The sequence below is a fragment of the Lissotriton helveticus genome, chromosome 8 (genome assembly GCF_964261635.1).
Source record: "Lissotriton helveticus chromosome 8, aLisHel1.1, whole genome shotgun sequence".
Classification (NCBI taxonomy): Eukaryota; Metazoa; Chordata; class Amphibia; order Caudata; family Salamandridae; genus Lissotriton; species Lissotriton helveticus.
The window spans coordinates 1,007,155,070-1,007,172,903 of record NC_136069.1 but is presented as its reverse complement, the minus strand read 5'-3'; positions in this window follow the sequence as shown (position 1 = coordinate 1,007,172,903).

Below are 17,834 nucleotides of genomic sequence, written 5' to 3'. Positions count from 1 at the left end.
AAACAAGAATATCATCGGCATACATCAAACAAGAAATAGGGGTCCCCCCTACCACCGGAGCTATACCCACACAAGCTGTCAAGGAAGCAGGAAGGTCTGCAGTGTATAAGGAGAACAATAATGGAGCCAAAAGACAGCCTTGTTTAAGGCCGTTCAAAGATGGGATTCTGTGCGAAAGTCCCCTTTCGCCCCCTTGGAGAACACTACTCCAAGTTTCCGTATGGAGAGCACGTAGAAGATCCAATAAATAAGGTGGTAAACCAAGGGCTGCTAACTTTCTCCACAGCGTTCGACGATCAACTTTATCGAACCCCGTGGAGAAATCGATGAAAGCAGCGAACACCACCCCCCCCTCACATGTGTATATTTATCAGAAATCACATGTAGGGTGGTGAGATTGTCTAATGTACCGTGCCCCCTACGGAATCCAGTTTGTTCAAATGGTAAAATATTATTCTCCTCGATCCAATTGTCAAGTAAATTTAGGATACATTTAGCGAAGACCTTTCCGATTGAGTCGAGGAGAGCAATCAGACGGTAGTTCATGGGGCTATCCCTAGCTCCCTTCTTAAAAATAGGGACCAATATACTTCCCCTCCAGGAGGCAGGGACCATTTTAGTATCAAAGCAGGATTTAAACAATGGGTAAAGAATCTTACTCCATAGTGAGGGTTCCTGCTTCAGAACCGTCATAGGGAGTTCGTCAGGTCCCATTGCGCCGGAGGAGCGCATGTTCTTTATGGCCATTTCTATTGTTTTCTCTGTAGGATAATTAATCGGACCCTCAGATGTTAGGTCAGGGTCACTATCTGCCGCCGATGTATCGTTCCCTGCATACAGCTTCCGGATGTAAGAGGACCATACTTCTTCAGAAATAGGGATGGGGAGAGGGCTCGTTCTAGTACCACATCCCTTCCCAACTATGGACCAAAATTCTCTGGCTTTGCCATGCGCAACTGCTTCCCGCAAGTTTATCCATACTGAGTCTTTCTCTCCTTTTTTAGTTTCGCTTTTAATCTAGTTCTCCTTCTTTTTAACCTCGATATTTCTTTAGCTAGTTCACCTGATCTACCTAAAAATTGCTCTCGCACTAATTTATTTATTTCCTTATTCAGGATGCGCAATGCACTAGGAAAAAATTCCTTTTTCCTAGAACAACTAACCTTTTTTACATCTAAAATGATCTTCCTCATAAATTTTTCAAAGTTAACAATTTCGGAACCATGCCAGTCGTTTAATTCAAATATAGTTTTGCATAGAGTATCATGCACACCTATAATGGCAGTTGGGTTCCAAAAACATCTACCCGAAGATCCATGGAAAGTAACATCATTGTTATTGAAGGACCAAGACTCAGTGGGCGGGGGTTTTAAGGAAAGAGTTATAATGATTATGCTGTGATCACTCAAGGATGTAGGGGCTATCGTGAGATCCTGGATACATGGGAAAATGTCATAATCTGAGATCACATAGTCGAGAATTGAGGCACTAAAAGGGGACCTATGAGTGAATTTCGCGGGCACATCAGAGGGAAATCTCCCATTTAAAATGAGCCCCTCAACTGCCGATAATTCTTCCAGCAGAATCTTCCCTCTTTTATTTGTTATTATTTTGTCTGGAAAGAGGGATTGTGGAATAAAATAAGCCTCTTCTTTGGGTTTATTTCTAAATAGATTTAAACTAGCATTAGAAATTTTACAGTTCAAATCTCCAACTAGGATAACTTCGGGTGGAGAATAAACATTTTTGATCTGTCCGATATACTGAAATACGTGCTTCAATAAAATATTAAAACGCTCTTCGGGAGGAATGTACACATTAATGATTACGACAGCAGACTTATTTAGAGAGCTGGGGAGATTTGCTATTGTTATAGCTTGAAAGAGATTACTTGGGTCAATATATTGCGAGAATCTCCAGTGCAGTTTGTTAGATAACAAGCAAGCGATTCCCCCTTTGGCATGACCTTTCTTGGATGGGGCAGCCGGCGCTTCCAACACATAGTAATCCTTCCCTACATAAATATTATCAGTACACCATGTTTCTTGGATGCAAATCACATTTGCTCCCAGCGAGAATAAGAACTCTAGTTTCTCTGGACTACTATGTATCCCAGCTGCATTCCAGGAAATAATTTTCAAATGATTGTTAAAGATGATGGAATAATTTGGAATTTTCTGTGCTCTTAGTTGATAGGGCACTATGCAGCCAATTCCACCGATGATTATCCTCTGATGGAGAAGAGTTCTGGATTAGTGGAGGAGGCAATGCCTGGGACCCAGCCATATGCAAATCAGTCCTGACCCTGTGTTTCATGGGAACAGCCCAGCCCAAACGGCCAGGCCAAGTCCTCCCTGGACTGGAAACATGCATCCTAGGACCAGTTTCTGGCTTTCAGCCCTCATCAGACAGGATAGCTCACGTTTGGGCATACTCGCCCCACTCAGGGAGAGAAATGCAAAAAGAACAATTGATGGGCAGAATGCAGAACAATGTCATACATTCACCCCAGTACAGGGATCTGGGCCTAAAGCCATTGCTTGGCAGTTCGCTCTTGACTGTTCCCATAAGGCACAGGGTCAAGACTGATTTGGGAAGGTGACGGTGGCAGTGTCCCCGACCCGCTTGCCGAGGAAGGTTGGCTATCCTGCGCTCCATACCGTGTTGCGATTTAAGACATTTTAAATTTTAAATTGTGATATATTTGGTGTTTTAAACTGTTCATTGCTCATTGTGCCTGCTGAGAATTACATTACACTACCAGTATTGGCATTTAAATCGCCATACAGCCGCTTCCCTACCTGATCACTAAGAGGGTGAGCAGCAGCTTTTTTGTTTACTTTTACTTTGCTGAGGCTCTACTTCCTTCCTGCCCGCCCCGGTCCGACAGGGTGACTAGCACCGTTGAGCGGAGGGCGGTCAGGTGTGAGCAAGACACTTCCGGTAGCACTAGGAGCGGTTAGCGCTCTAGTGCTTCAACTTCAGGGGCTATTTAGCCCTCTCCCCTTTCCGAGCGCGCAGCGATCGCGCGCAGCCAAAGTCACGCCAAAGACCAGCCTAAGAGATGCCCGGCTGCGCCCATCCGTGACAGGACGGGACATAGGGGCAATGGGCTCTATCCCTTCGGACCCCGTTATCACAGGTACCAGCATAATTAAGTATTCCGCTCAATCTCTACTAGACTTATAACCTTCTGGAGAATGCTGCACAAAAATACCCTGGCAATGTCTTGAGGGTTGCTTTTCATACATTAAATGCCGCTTTCAATCATCTCTAGCTAGGGCGACTACGAAGGAAATCTTACCCATAACCGTACCTTTAGATGGACTGAGGAGCTTTCTCCTAAATGTTCGTTCTTTACCAAAGCACCAACATCAGATATGGGATTTAGTCCATACCATACAGCCAGATATCTGTTTCCTAACCGAGACTTGGAAGAAACCCCACACGGTTACAGCTATAACACTAGGGGTCCCATTAGGTTACAAGTTCTTACATTTCGATCGAGCTAATAAGATAGGTGGTGGCCTAGCCATTATATATAAAGATGTACTTAAGGTCACAATACTAGAACAAAGGTATAGTCCACAACTTGAAATAATGGTTTTCAAAATTGCTTCTGTAGGCCACACCTCCTGGAAAGGTGCTTTAGTTTACTGTCCGCCAGGATCCAATCCGGACTTTGCCCTCTCTCTTTTAGAGCTACTAGCCCCCCATTTTAAATCCAAGGAGGACTTCATCCTCCTAGGAGATTTTAATGTTCATATGGACAATCTTGCACACCCCGCAACAGTCTCACTGCTCGCGGATCTCTCCACTCTTGGGCTAAAATTACTGAATAGTGGTGCTACCCATATAGGTGGCCAGACCCTAGATTTTCTTTTTTCTAACTGTAATAAAGTAAAATGCTCACCTGTTAGAGAAATCCAATGGTCAGATCACTTTCTGATAGAGTTCACTTTAATAGGCCCGGTAAAATCATTAAATAAAGTGCCACTCCCGCCAATTTGGCGCCGACAGTGGCATAAAGTATCGGTGGAGAAGCTGTTGGAAGGTTGGAAACAACCGACCTTCACAGATGAGGATTCAGTGGATACAGCATTAGCTAGATTTAACGACTCACTTAAACAAGCCATTGACACTCTGGCTCCACTAAAATTATATAAACAATACCCCCCCCTCGAAGCAAGAAACCTGGTATACACAGGAACTTAGAATAGAGAAGCAGAAATGCAGACGGGCGGAAAAGGTATGGAGGAAACTGAAAACTGAGGAGAATAAGAAAATATTTCAAGAGGCTCAGTTAAACTACTATAAAAATATAAAACATGCCAGGAAGAACAGTCTCACCCAACAACTGACGGAGGCGGGTAACTGCCCAAGGGAGTTGTTTAAAATATTACAGAGCTTTGTAAAGCCTACAGCCTGTGAGAGCCCCGACAAATTCTCTCAGACCCTCTGTGATGAGATCTCAGTGTTTTTTTAAAACAAAATAAATCTTATCTATGATAAAATAATGGCCTCTAGTAGTGCTGGGAACAAGAACCCGCTCCCACCTAATTCATCCATACGAAACGCAAACCAATTATTATACTTCCCGGCAATCTGTGACATAGATCTTCCCCTTCTTATTAGCCATATAAAATCTGGATCCCCCAATGACTTCCTTCCTGCTAAAATGGTTGCACCTCTGATCACCCTCTTAGGACCTCCTATTCAGTCTGTGATAAAAATCTCACTTAGAGAAGGACAGGTCCCCATGGAATGGAAGAAAGCGGTAGTGAACCCAATAAGGAAAAAAGCGGCATTCCCATGGATAGATCTTTCGAATCTTCGGCCCATCTCCCTCCTGCCATACATCGGTAAGATGACCGAGAAGCACGTGAACACCCACCTATCCAAACATATCAAAGCAACAGGGGGCTGGACTATTCACAATCTGGGTTCAGGCCCAATCACACAACTGAATCAGCCCTCCTAACAGTGACCGACAACATCAGGATGACGCTGGATGGAGGAGGGTCTATGATTCTGGTGCTGTTGGATCTATCCGCTGCCTTCGATACGGTGTCACACGAGGTGCTTCTCAGTCGTCTGAGGGAGGTGGGACTGGGGGGTGTGGCCCTGTCCTGGATAGAGAGTTTTCTCTCAGGCCGCTCTCAAGAAGTCAGGTTGGGCTCCCACAAATCCATCTCCAGGGAGCTCACCAAGGGAGTGCCACAGGGCTCATGCCTAAGCCCCACATTATTCAATGTGTATGTGGCCCCCTTGGCTGACCTAGTAAGATCTTTTGGGTTCACCCCGGTGTCGTATGCCGACGACACACAACTTCTGTTCCCTTTTAAGACCTTCACGCCTGCACTAAAAAAATCGTTTGCAGATGGAATGAGGGCAGTATCAGAGTGGATGGCTATGAACTGCCTACAATGTAATGTAGGAAAAACGGACGTTATGTTGTTTGGGGAAGCAACGATACTGTGGTCCCCCGAGTGGTGGCCCTTGGAACTGAGACCTGTCCCCAGCCCTAAACAGACCGTTAAAAACTTGGGGGTGCTATTAGATCAAGCACTAACACTTAAAGATCATGTGAACCAAGTGGCCGGCACCTGTTTTCGTGTCATTGGACTGCTGAGAAGGGTTTTTCCATACTTACCCGACAGTCATAGGAAGACACTGGTCCAGACGTTAGTCATCAGCAGATTGGACTATTGCAATGGTCTTCTCTTGTCAGTTAATGAAGAACATCTTAACAAATTGCAGATAGTCCAAAATACTGCGGCGAGGCTTGTCCTTAATGCTCCACCTAGGACTCCCTCCCGCCCTCTGTTGACTAGACTCCACTGGCTCCCAGTGCGGCAACGCATTAAGTTTAAAATCCTACGTACAATTCACAAATGTCTGTCAGGTACTGGCCCTAAGTATCTGACAAAAAAGTCTTACCCTATGTTCCTGGACGCTCCTTACGCTCCAGCAATTTGCAGTTAATACAGGTACCCAGAATTAAAAGTTCTAGACAGGGAGGCCGTGCCCTCGCCCACACGGGACCTGTCCTCTGGAACTCGCTGCCTCATATGCTGAGACAAATCACCAACCATTTAACCTTCGGAAAGTCTCTTAAAACCCATCTATTCACAAATATTTAACTAACTTAAATCAGGAGTCTAATAAATCCCCCTGACCATGGACCAGCATAAGTTATATTCTTCTAGAGGCACAAGCGCGGAGATACCCCTTCGGGGGTCGAATCAGGCGCTATATAAGAATATAAATAAATATAAATAAATAAATAAATATTGCTGGGTCCAAACTGGGGTATCGTAGTGGGCAATCTAACAATGGATTTAACCCAGAAATCTTGACTGGGGTACAATAATTGAATCATTCAACATTCCATCTATAATTGGATGCAGTTACACTTTTTTCCCTAAGTGGGACGGGTATGCCCAGACATGGGTCCCTTGCTCTCTGGGCCACTGGATTCAAGCTAGCCTGGCTGATGAAGGGTGAAATACCCTGAAACCGGTCCCAGGATACCTATTTCTGGTCTAGGGAGGACCTGGCTTGGCTGTTCGGTTTGGACTGTTCCCATGAGGCACAGGGTCAAGACTGATTTGCATATGGCTCGGTCTAAACTGTGGCGGCGCAGTGGGCAAAAGTACAATGGGTTTCGCCCAGATCTCTTGACTGCAGGAGATTGCTTGAATCATTCAGCATTCCGTCCATCATTTGTTGCAGTTACACTATTTGCCCTAAGTGGGACGGGTATGCCCAGACTTGGGTCCCTTGCAAAACTGTGACACTGGATTCAATAAATCTGGCTGTTGAAGGGTGACATACTCCTAAATCAGTCCCAGGATGCTTGTTTCCAGTCCAGGGAGGTCCTGGCTTAGCAGTTCGGTCTGGACTGTTCCTATGAGGCACAGGGTCAAAACTGATTTGCATATGGATGGGTCCAAACTCGGTTGGCATAGAGGACAAAAAAACAATGGATTTAACCCAGATCTCTTGACTGGAGGAGAATACTTTAATCATTCAGCATTCCGTCCATCATTTGTTGCAGTTAAACTGTATTTAGGGGTTCCTCAATCCACCACTAAGAAGCTACAAATCATCCAAAACTGTGCAGCACGTCCGTTATTTAAAATCCCCAACAGCCAATCTACTTCACCTGCGCTGAATGCCCTACATTGGCTGCCAATCATGGACAGATTAAAATTTAAATCTCTCTGTATAGCACACACTTCTGTTCAGGGGAGCAGGCCTCCAATCTGTCGGGATATAATCACTCCATACTATCTTAATAGATGCCTATGATCAACTCACCATGGCCTTTCCACAGTTTCCAGAATTCAACGATTGAGAGGGGAAGGTTGTTCCTTCTCTTATGACGTTGCTGAACTCTGGAACTCTCTTCCCTCTCATCTCTGCTTAGAGGTGAATCATTTTTCTTTTCGGAAGCGTCTAAAAAAAAAAACTGGATTTTACAAACCTCCACCACTAGCCTTCACTCTGTGAGTCTGTAGTCGCTGCTAGCGCTGGGAGGCCTTCGGGTAGCCATGCACTCTACAAACACTATTAACAATAACAATAACAGAGCATTCAAAAAGGGTTCCTGCAAATCACCATGATAAAGGCTTGAGACGCATGCCAGTCTCACAGCCCAACGAGTATAGGAACCGTCCCCCATTTAGTAATGGAGCTCCCGTGATCGCAGAGCTCAGCGCGGCACTGCCATCTTAGTCGGGGCCATAACCCCGCACCCCCCCGAATGAAAAATATTTCACCAGCCCAAGTCACGTAATTGTGATTTGTGTACTCTGTGATTAGCTTAAATTGAGTAATAAGTGCCACTTTGTGCCCCCAAACCTATCTTATAACTGTCATGGTTTTTGCTTTCCCTGTTAGCCTTACCGAAATTACATTTCCTCTGGTTCCTATGTGAACCGATAACTTTATTTTATAATTATTTTGCTTTATGTGGAATTTAAATAAAAGCAATCATTTTATTATTTGGTACTTTAGGATCTGAGAACAAATGCCAAATAGGTGCTAATTCACAGGCTAGTCCCATTAGGGTAAAGCACCATACAATGAATAACACTGCACTGGGCTGGACAAACATGCCAATCAAAGTTAACATCTTTATTTAAATTTGAGCCATCCCACATGACGGCAACATTAAGCAACAGTAATATGCTCCTATACACTCAAGTAAATCATTTTCAGCAATAGAAATAAATTGACAATTAGCAACTTTCACTTGATAAATATTTTAGGGAGAAACATTATCACAGCACTTCACTGGATAGATCCTTCATAAAAAGGGATGGAATTAAAAAGTATTGATTTAAAATTAGGAATTGCTACCAACGTTGCAGTGGGCAAAGTGTTTAAAGAAAAAACAAGCAGTCATTGTTAATACCCCTGACTTTGCTTTTTAGTAGTGTAATTCTAGTTATACCTGCAGCATGTTGCCATTGACTGTTACTGCTGCAGCAAGAGCAAATCAAGGTTCTTCATGTCTCAGGGGTTTGGGGGATGGGTGCAACAGAGGGGATGGATTCACGTGATACATTTGTAAACTGGAAAGAATTATATTGGAAATCTAGAAAAGTAGCAGGTCTGGTCTGTTTGGCGGAAAGTCATTTTTCATTGTTTTTCTTCCTCAGGAGAAAAATGTTTTGCCTTAGCGATCTAATTAGAGTGTATAAAATTACCATCCTAATAAGGTTTTGCCACTGTGGAATGAAATGTTTCCTAGCTATTGTAACAGAACGTTTCAATTCTATTAAGGAACCGGAGGCGAGGATTATGGGTTCTTTCTTCACTCTATTTTTATAGCACTCAACTTCAAAGATTACCAACACTATGTTTCCCATGAATACTTGGGAAAAGGTAGTGTAGAAAAAACATAAAATCAGGACAGTCCAACATTGTTCAATCAGAAGGCCCATAACCTCAACATAGTCCTCTCTCACTGGCCCCGGCGCTCTTTCTTCGCTGCTACGCAGCCGAGATAAGTACCCTTCACTTTTACTGTTACTGGTGCTAATAATTAATGTTATGTGCTTTGCGCTTTGTTTAGAAGGTTTTGAGTTTTGTGCGGTGCCACCGCGTTCACTGTTTTCAGTTGCTGACTGTTTTGCTAAGCACTTGCTGTGTTTCTATTGAGTACTTGCAAATCTTTCTTGCCCATTTATCCCTCAGCTATCTTTCTCACTCCAAGTAACTGACTAATATTCACCACTGAAATTATTTCACCATATTAATTCACCACTAATCCTTTATAGGCTTCCTGAATAGCGTGCTTCAACAAGCGCTATATAAATACAAACCTTTGTCCTCCTCTATCCTTCTGCTATCATTCCAAATCCAAATAACTGACTAACCTATCCATCACTTAAAATGTACTTGCATGTTTCAATATACTAATTCAACACTAATCCTCTATGGGTCCCGGAGTAGCGTGCAGGGTGGAGTGGTCTAAAATCCGGCATATGGATAATTATAGGTAAGTAAACAACTTAATTAATAAAACGAATTTCGTAGCGCGCACTGTATCGCATTTTGCGATGCAGCGCGCGCTACGAAATTCGTTTTATTATTTAAATTGTTTACTTACCTGTAATTATCCATATGCCGGTTTTTAGCCCTCTCCACCCTGCCCCTCCCCCTCCTCTCCTCCCTGCCCCTCCGTAACTCCCTCCACGGCCCCGTGGCTGTACAATACAATTTTTCAAACGCTTGCGTTTCTGGTCAGTTCGGCCACAGGAGCTGTCTCACTTATACGCAGCTCGTAATGATGCTGCTCGTGGCGCCAACATCCCCCCCCCCCCCCCCCCCCCCCCCCCCCCCCCCGCTAGAGGGCGTGGGAGGCGTCGCGGGATTGGAATGCGTAAATGTAAATTCCTCAGAAAGTGTCTCTGGGAAATTCGATTCGGCATGCATTTCCTCCCGAGCTGTAAACAGAACACATATGATCATTATTATTTACCTTGAACAAAGCATACGGCTCTGTGTTTTCATTCCAATTCGCACAGAGATTAGACAGCATGTAATATGTAAATTATATTCCTGCAGTATTTGCTCGCTCAGATTGGATACCCGTTTTCGCTTGCCATCACTAGGACTAGAACAGTCTCTTATGTAGAGTGCTTTTTCTAGAGCATCAGACAAAACCCAGCTCGAAACAAGGATTTTCCTTCTGGCCTTTTCCCACCCTACCCTAAAGTGTTAAGATACATCTGTGCATGAGCACTTTACAAATACATTATAACATAGCATGACATTACATTCAACAGCTTTGCAGCTTTAACGTAGTTAGCTGTAATTTTTGCGCTGCTTAGGTCACTAGGTATATGATATCTCCTTGTTTACTTCCCCGAATATTTCCGTATTGTGGTAATTTTTTGTAGTTTTTTGAAGACTCTAACTTCTCTCATTTTATAGAAGTATCAATAATTCATATTTAAGTATTATTTTCATTTATACAACCAAAGGTACCACTGCACATACGTCTTACAATAAATAACCTAAAATTCAACTTTACAAGCGTCTATTCCCACAATTGAAAAGGATCTATTTCCGGAAAATCCTATTAAAACGTGCTTGGGGAGACTTAGAAAAAATGAACACAATTTTAGACGCTTAAACAACAACTGGGAACAGTAATTCGGAGTCATGTTTGGTAAATTAGATTTTTGTAATGCAATTTATTTGTCAATTGCAGAAAAACAGCTGTTTTAACTTAAAAAGATTCAGAGCACTGCTGGTAGGTTGGCTTGCAGGGCTGATCAATTCGATCATTCCCTGCTGTTACTCTGATAACGTCAATGGCACTCTGCACAATATCACTATCAAATTATGCCGAGGACAATCCACATTGTACTTTTGAAATAGACGGTGCCCGAAAATGACTAACAGACCAGTAAAAATAAATTGACTGTCTCCACCATCTTTCGCAGTAGTTTTGTGCGTCAAAGGTTGAAAAAAGGAATATACATTTATTAGAATTAGAGTGGCTTAAACACGTTTAGGCCTCGCATGAAAGCACAGAAAACCTCTGTTTTTGTGTTCCCTTCTTCGGGACGTTGCTGTATGCGGTGCACAATGGAGACCCTACAGCCTCAATGCCTCGGAGTAGCTATCTTTCTCCACCTATATGCCTGGGGCCAAATGTATCAATATTTGACGCAGCATAACTCAGCAAGACAACTTGCTGGGCTGTTGCAAATGGAGAGTCCAGGAATGAGCCATATTTATTAAGATATGGTGCATTCGTATTCTCTCACTGTGCTGCTGCACTATGCACTGCTTAACACCAATGCAGTCCTTTGCAGGCAGATTCATTTTCTGCAGTAAGGGACACCATCCTGCTCAAAAACCTTCCTGAGACCCTTTTCTTCATGCTAAGTGTGCTGAGAATGCACCACACTTAGTAAGAAGAAATAACGAGAACAAACAAGGATAGCTCTCCTCGTTGCGCCTCTATCAGGAAGGCACAACATTTTGACGCTTTCCCAGGTTTGCCTCTATTAGTAAGTCTGGGTATGTGCCAAAAAGCATGGGAATGCCCCGGTTACTTACCGGGAGCACACAAAGGACACAGAGCAACCGCACAGGCTGAGTCAATCTGTACCCAGGCGACCCCCCACCCCGTGAATCCTTGGCCCGCTGGAGCAGAGGCTAACCGGCAGAAACAAACCAGGGGTAGGGGGGAAAAGAGTCCAAGATCCCAAGGTCCGCTAGAGCCGGACCTTCACCCAAGACCCACGTACCTGCTACTGACGCATCTGGAGAGACGTGCGCAGAACTAAAAAAACAGGCTGAGGGGTTGGGTCGGCCCGCCTCTTATAGAGGGGTGGGAGGCATGGGAGGTTGACTTTTTTGCTTTGGAGGGTTCTGGTGTGGAGCTGAAGCTCACTTTGTTAGTCATGTGGCGAGGAAGATTATACTCGGAGGTAATACCCATTCTCCACCCATGTAATGCCCTCTGGGCACAGAGATATGCATGCCAGCGACTTGTGCTGCCTTGCTTTAATCCAGATTTGCCAAGCCACGCAGGACAAACTTAAGGATTGCATTGCCCTTGCTCCACCTTGCATGACACAAGGGCAATGCAATTCTTTGATAAATCTGGCCCCCAATAGTATTTAGGTTTTACATGAAACTTCGTCATTTCCTTGGTGATTAATAAAAGTGTTACCTTTCATAAAAGAACTCAGAGTCCCTAAGAAATGGAAAAGAAAAAAGAAAATACTTATGCATGTAGCATGCAGAAGTGAGAAACCACAAATATTTCCTACACCATTAAAGCGATTAAATACAGCTTATCCCTTGGAAACCCCGGACAAGTCTCCAATCCATCACAGACCGACATACTCAACAAATTCAACTAGCAAAACAACACACTCCCTATAATATAAAAACAAGAAGCCCTGTACAATCACATGTTTAAATGATCATCCAGCTTGCACAGGAACATATGTTGACAGGGGCGGCTCATCAGCTAAGCTGGAGGAGCTTCGCCCACTCAGAGCAGTGAAAAATAGAAAAATAAAATGATAATATTTTTATTATCATTTTATTTTTAGTTGTGAGGCTGGGTTAGGGCAAGGTGGGGCTGGTGGCACAGGGAGAAGGAGTGGTTCATGCACTTAAGTGCATACAACAGTTTGGCCAGCCGGTTTGTGCTGGCAAACAGTCATGCACACTTTTAATGTTCTCCACCAGGCTGTATTGGAGTGAAGAATATACCCAGGCCCCTGTTCCCATCTGACCAATCACAATGCTGTTTGGTAGTGTTGTGATTGGCTTAGGTGAACCTGGATGCTTCCTGTTTCCAGGATTCTTCTGGAAGAGAAGCAATGTCAAAGAGACGGCGGTGTGAAAAGGTAATTGTTTTTTAATATATATTTTTTCAAACTGCACCACGTAAAAGTCAGTATCAGGCAGGCTGCATCCCCCAAGGATATTGTTCTGCCCAGCTCATAAAAGAGCCTCAATAGCGGTACTTCCACAGCAACGTCGACACATCCTAAGGATTTTAAAAGCACATCCTTAGCTTTGTTGCTAATTGTGCACCTCTGAGAAGGCAGTGCACAGTTAATGCTCTGATGTTACTAATTAGACACCTCGCAGGCAGTGGCGCACAGTTAATTGCCATATCAGGGTATCTATTCAGAAAATTCTCAGCGTGTTTAATGGTTCCTGCACCAACACCTTTTGGGCGTTCCTGGGCCCTTTGCCAAAGAGAGGTTGAGTGTGGCCTTGTTCAGACACATTTGCAGATGGTACGATCTTAATATTTGTACAAGTGCACCATGCAGCACTGCGCCTTTCACAGAGTAAATGCAGAGGAGAGCAGCCCCGCACATTCTCAAGCAATAGAATCAATCTGCCTATAAGCAGAGGAAAGAAATGAAACACTGAACGAGGTGATAATAAAAAGAGAAAGGACAAATGTTATCAAATCAAATCAATCAAGCTTTATTCGATATATAGAAATATAACCATATAAGCATTCTACAATAAAAACATTTCAACGTAAATTTTAAAAATACATTTTTTGTATCACAAATTTCCACAAAAGGCACATTTCCTCACAAAAGTAAGTGAAGCGTATAATTAACTGTTTGCATATCTTTACAGTATGCACTAAAGATTGACAGAACAATTATACATTAATCCATAAAAAGTAACAAAAACCTCAGATAGCAGCTTATTATCATTGAAAGCTTTGTATCCGGGTGTATAATATAAAAATATATATGTTAAAATGCAATCTATTTGAATTCATAATTCAGCATTTCCAAATATGTAAGATCCTTTCCCCGTTTAATAGTCTGAATGAAACAGATGACTGCATTACATATCGATGCACTTTCCAGATTATAGACATGATAAAAAGCAGATTTTTAAGAATACAACTTTTTTGCAATAAAAAGTGGTTGTAACATTAGTTTTCTAATGTCCCTATAAAAATTGCAAAACAGTATAAAATACAAAGTACTCTGGAAGGTTTTACCATCACGGAGGCACCCGGGTAAGTTAGTGTTCCACTAGCCCATCTCAGGGAAAGCTACTTGAAAGTGGAGCGTACTTAACCTTAATCTTGTTAGATAAAATCTATGTTGTAAATTTTTTGCAAAAATAAGATATGGTTATGCGCCCAAAGAGAACGGTCCTTCACAGTAAGATCAGACACCTAGTTTTGGACTGAGTTCAGCTACCCTAATTTTTTTTCTAGATTTCTGGAATCTCCTCTTGAGCTCCGCTTTACTATAAATATGGATGCTCTCTGGATCTTTAAAGTTAGTTACCATGTTGCACTCAGTTAAAAGTCTATAGATGTAATTTCACCATGGTATATTCCTATAATAATCTAATTTAAGGCAATCCAGAATTATATCTTTAGTAAAGTGTGCTTCGTCTTTTGTCCAAATTCGATGCCACAGTGTGAGGGCAGCCACATTGATCAGGTTGCTCATATAAGGTGCATCTGGCTCCTTGTGAGCTATTTAAGTATCATTTGAGTTTGGAACCGATAATACCCTTCTTAAAAATGCATTCTCGAGGGTTTGTAATGGGTACATATGTGCCATACCCCATAATGCTCCACCGTAACAAACCCTGTAATGCACATGCTCCCATATAACTTTAAGATCTCACGTATCGGCTTGTTGCCTATTTTCTGAGAGAATCTAAAAAAAGCCTCGCTTGATCTCAAAAACTTAAATTTACAAAAATTCACATGTGCAGTCCACAGTCCTTTGCTATTAAAAAGTAACCCAGATAAGAAAAAGTATATGTCCTTTCGATGGGTGTTCCTCCAACATTATGGGTTCTACTTTTAATTTTCCTTTTCCCAAATGTCATGACGAGTGTTTGACTCAAATATATTTTTTAATCTTTTTTGGTCATACTGCGCCCGATTCACAGAACTAACTTAAGACAAAATCCTAAACTTACTACCAATTTGGTATTCACAGAAGGCTCTTACTCATTTTGGTATTCATGGAAGGCACTTACTCATTTTGGTATTCACAGGAGATACTTACTCATCAATGAATAAATGTGTTTTGTGAATACCAAAATTAGTAAGTGCCTTCTGTGGATACCAAAATGAGTAAGTGCCTTCTGTGAATACCAAAATGAGTAAGTGCCTTCTGTGAATACCAAAATAGAAGTAAGTTTAGGATTTTGTCTTAAGTTACTTCTGTGAATCAGACCCAAAGTTTGTCAAATTATCTATCAGGAGTTGGAGGCCATTTGCAGTCCTGGATATTATGACTGCAACATCTGCATATAATGAAACTGGGGTGACACGTTTGCTGACAACAGGGGCATCAGCTTTCATACTCTGTGATAAAATGTCAATACCGTTAATATAGAGTGAAAATAAAAAGGGGGCAAGGACACAACCCTGTCTGATTCCCCAGCCTGGTCATATCATATTTTTGAGGTTAAATAGGCATATGTCGAGCAAAAATACAAGGATAGACTTTCTAGCGACAATAAGCGCATCCTAGCCCATATACTAGATAAGGCTGAATTTACAGACTCCCCAACAGTTGCAATCACCCTAGATGCTGAAAAGACCTTTGATAAAGTGGACTGGTCTTACTTGAAAGCAGGGCGAGATACATTTAAGTTAGGGGAGAATTTCATTCGTATGGTGATGGCACTCTACTCCAATCCCTCAGCCAGAGTCAGAGCGGGTGGCTGCCTCTCATCCTCATGCAACTTAGAACACGGCACGAGACAAGGCTGTCCCCTTTCCCCTTCTCTATTCCTGCTCACTATCGAACCTTTCCTCTACCATTTTAGGAATAATGATAGGATCAAAGGGATATGTTTTGGTGAATGCACGGTTAAAATTACGGCCTACGCTGACGATGTCCTGTAATATCTGAAAATGCAGAGACTGCGATTCCGGCTCTAATGTCCTCAATAGCGGAATTTTCCATAGTGTCTGGTTACAAATTAAACAAAGATAAAACGGAAGTGAAACTCTTAAACAACATTGGTGACAAAGACATTATGGGTGAATCAGGCTTACTTTGGCAATATAAATGCTTCAAGTACCTAGGACTGGAGAGCCCTGCTGAGTTTACAATGGGTAACTAAGGCTAAGATCAAAATTAACAAGTCCAACTTGGACTCCTTATGGTATAACCCGAGTTTAAAGGTAGATGGTAGGTCACTCTACTGGGACCACTGGTCTAAAACCGGGGTAAATCTAGTCAAAAATCTATTTACAGGCTCATTGCCTTTACCTTTCTCCGAATTACAGACCTGAGGCGGACTTAAACATCTGGATTTTTATAAATTTCTAAAACTCAAATCGCTCATCTCATCACGTTCTATCACACCCTACGACCCTTCGATAGCTGGTAAGCTTGCTCAACTCGTAAAAGCTGGGCACATTGTCTCCAAAATATATAAACTTCTTTCTTCCAACTCACAAAAATCACATAGAAAATGTGAGACGTCATGGAAAATGAGATAAACTCCTCTCTGATCCCATTTGATTGGGAGAAGATTCACCAGACCCCTTTCTCAAACAAAATCTCGCCTATACTCTCACAGACCAAAATAATATTAATAAACAGATCGTATTGGACCCCGCAAAAAAAATTCAAGCTTAAATTCAACGATAGCCCCACATGCTGGAACTGTAAATCTCACATGAGTGACTTGGTCCACATGCTCTTTTATTGCCCTGCCTTACAATCCTACTGGGACAAGATCTATAATTATATACACAAAACCTTTCACTACCAACCACCAAGAGTTTTTTCCTACATTTTATTGGGTGCGCTAGATCCTCATCTTGTAAACATCCAGGATCTGCACCTGATGGATCTCATGCTCACTTTGGCATGCAAAGTCATTCTAAGCAAATGGTAAAGTGCTAGTGAATTCTCCTTCAAAATGTGGGGGGAATGGTTGTTTTCTTTGAGAGGTGCGGATAGTGAATCTCTCCATACTTCTCCATGGCGTAAATCGCACAAGAAATTGTGGAGCTCCCTCGACTCTTCGTATACATGCTATAACCCTCCATGAAGTCGCAAGTACCGTTATGCCTAGTATGGGGTTTAGTTTACTGTACAGTTAATAACAACTCACAATATTTAAAAACATGCAATTTTTAAAAAAACAATCAGTAGCAAAAGTATTACGGTTAAAATAACGGGTGGATTCTCCTTATTAGTTAATAAAAGCACAATTTGATGTGGTGCTGTCCTTTATGCTAGTGAGCCTCATACTCGTTGCAAATTGGGTGATACCTTGCTTTTACATATTATATGAATTGGTTGCACTGGCCACTAGGGGCCAGATGTAGGAGCCCAAATACCGGTCGGTAACGGCCGATTTCGGCCGTTACCGACCGGTATTTAGGAATTGGCATGTAGGGGCCATTATTTTACAGAGTCGGTAAATTTACCGATTCGGTAAATTTACCGATTCTGTAAAATACTGAATCGGTAATTTTACCGATTCGGTAAATCCAAATGTAGGTGACACTCCTGAGAGTGTCACAGGCCCTTAAGAGTCGGTAGTTTACCACACAATCCTATTGTGTGGTAAAATACCGACACACAGACATGCCCTAAGGGCATGTATGTGTGCCACATGTCACACATGCCTTTACTTCGGGTGCTAGAGGGTGTCAAAGTGACACCCCTTGCACCCTTGCAACATTTGGTATTTACCGATTCGGTAAATACCGAATCGGTATTTACCATTGATTCCTATGGGCTTCACAGCCCATAGGAATCAATAGGAAATACCGATTCAGTATTTACCGAATCGGTAAATACTGAATGTTA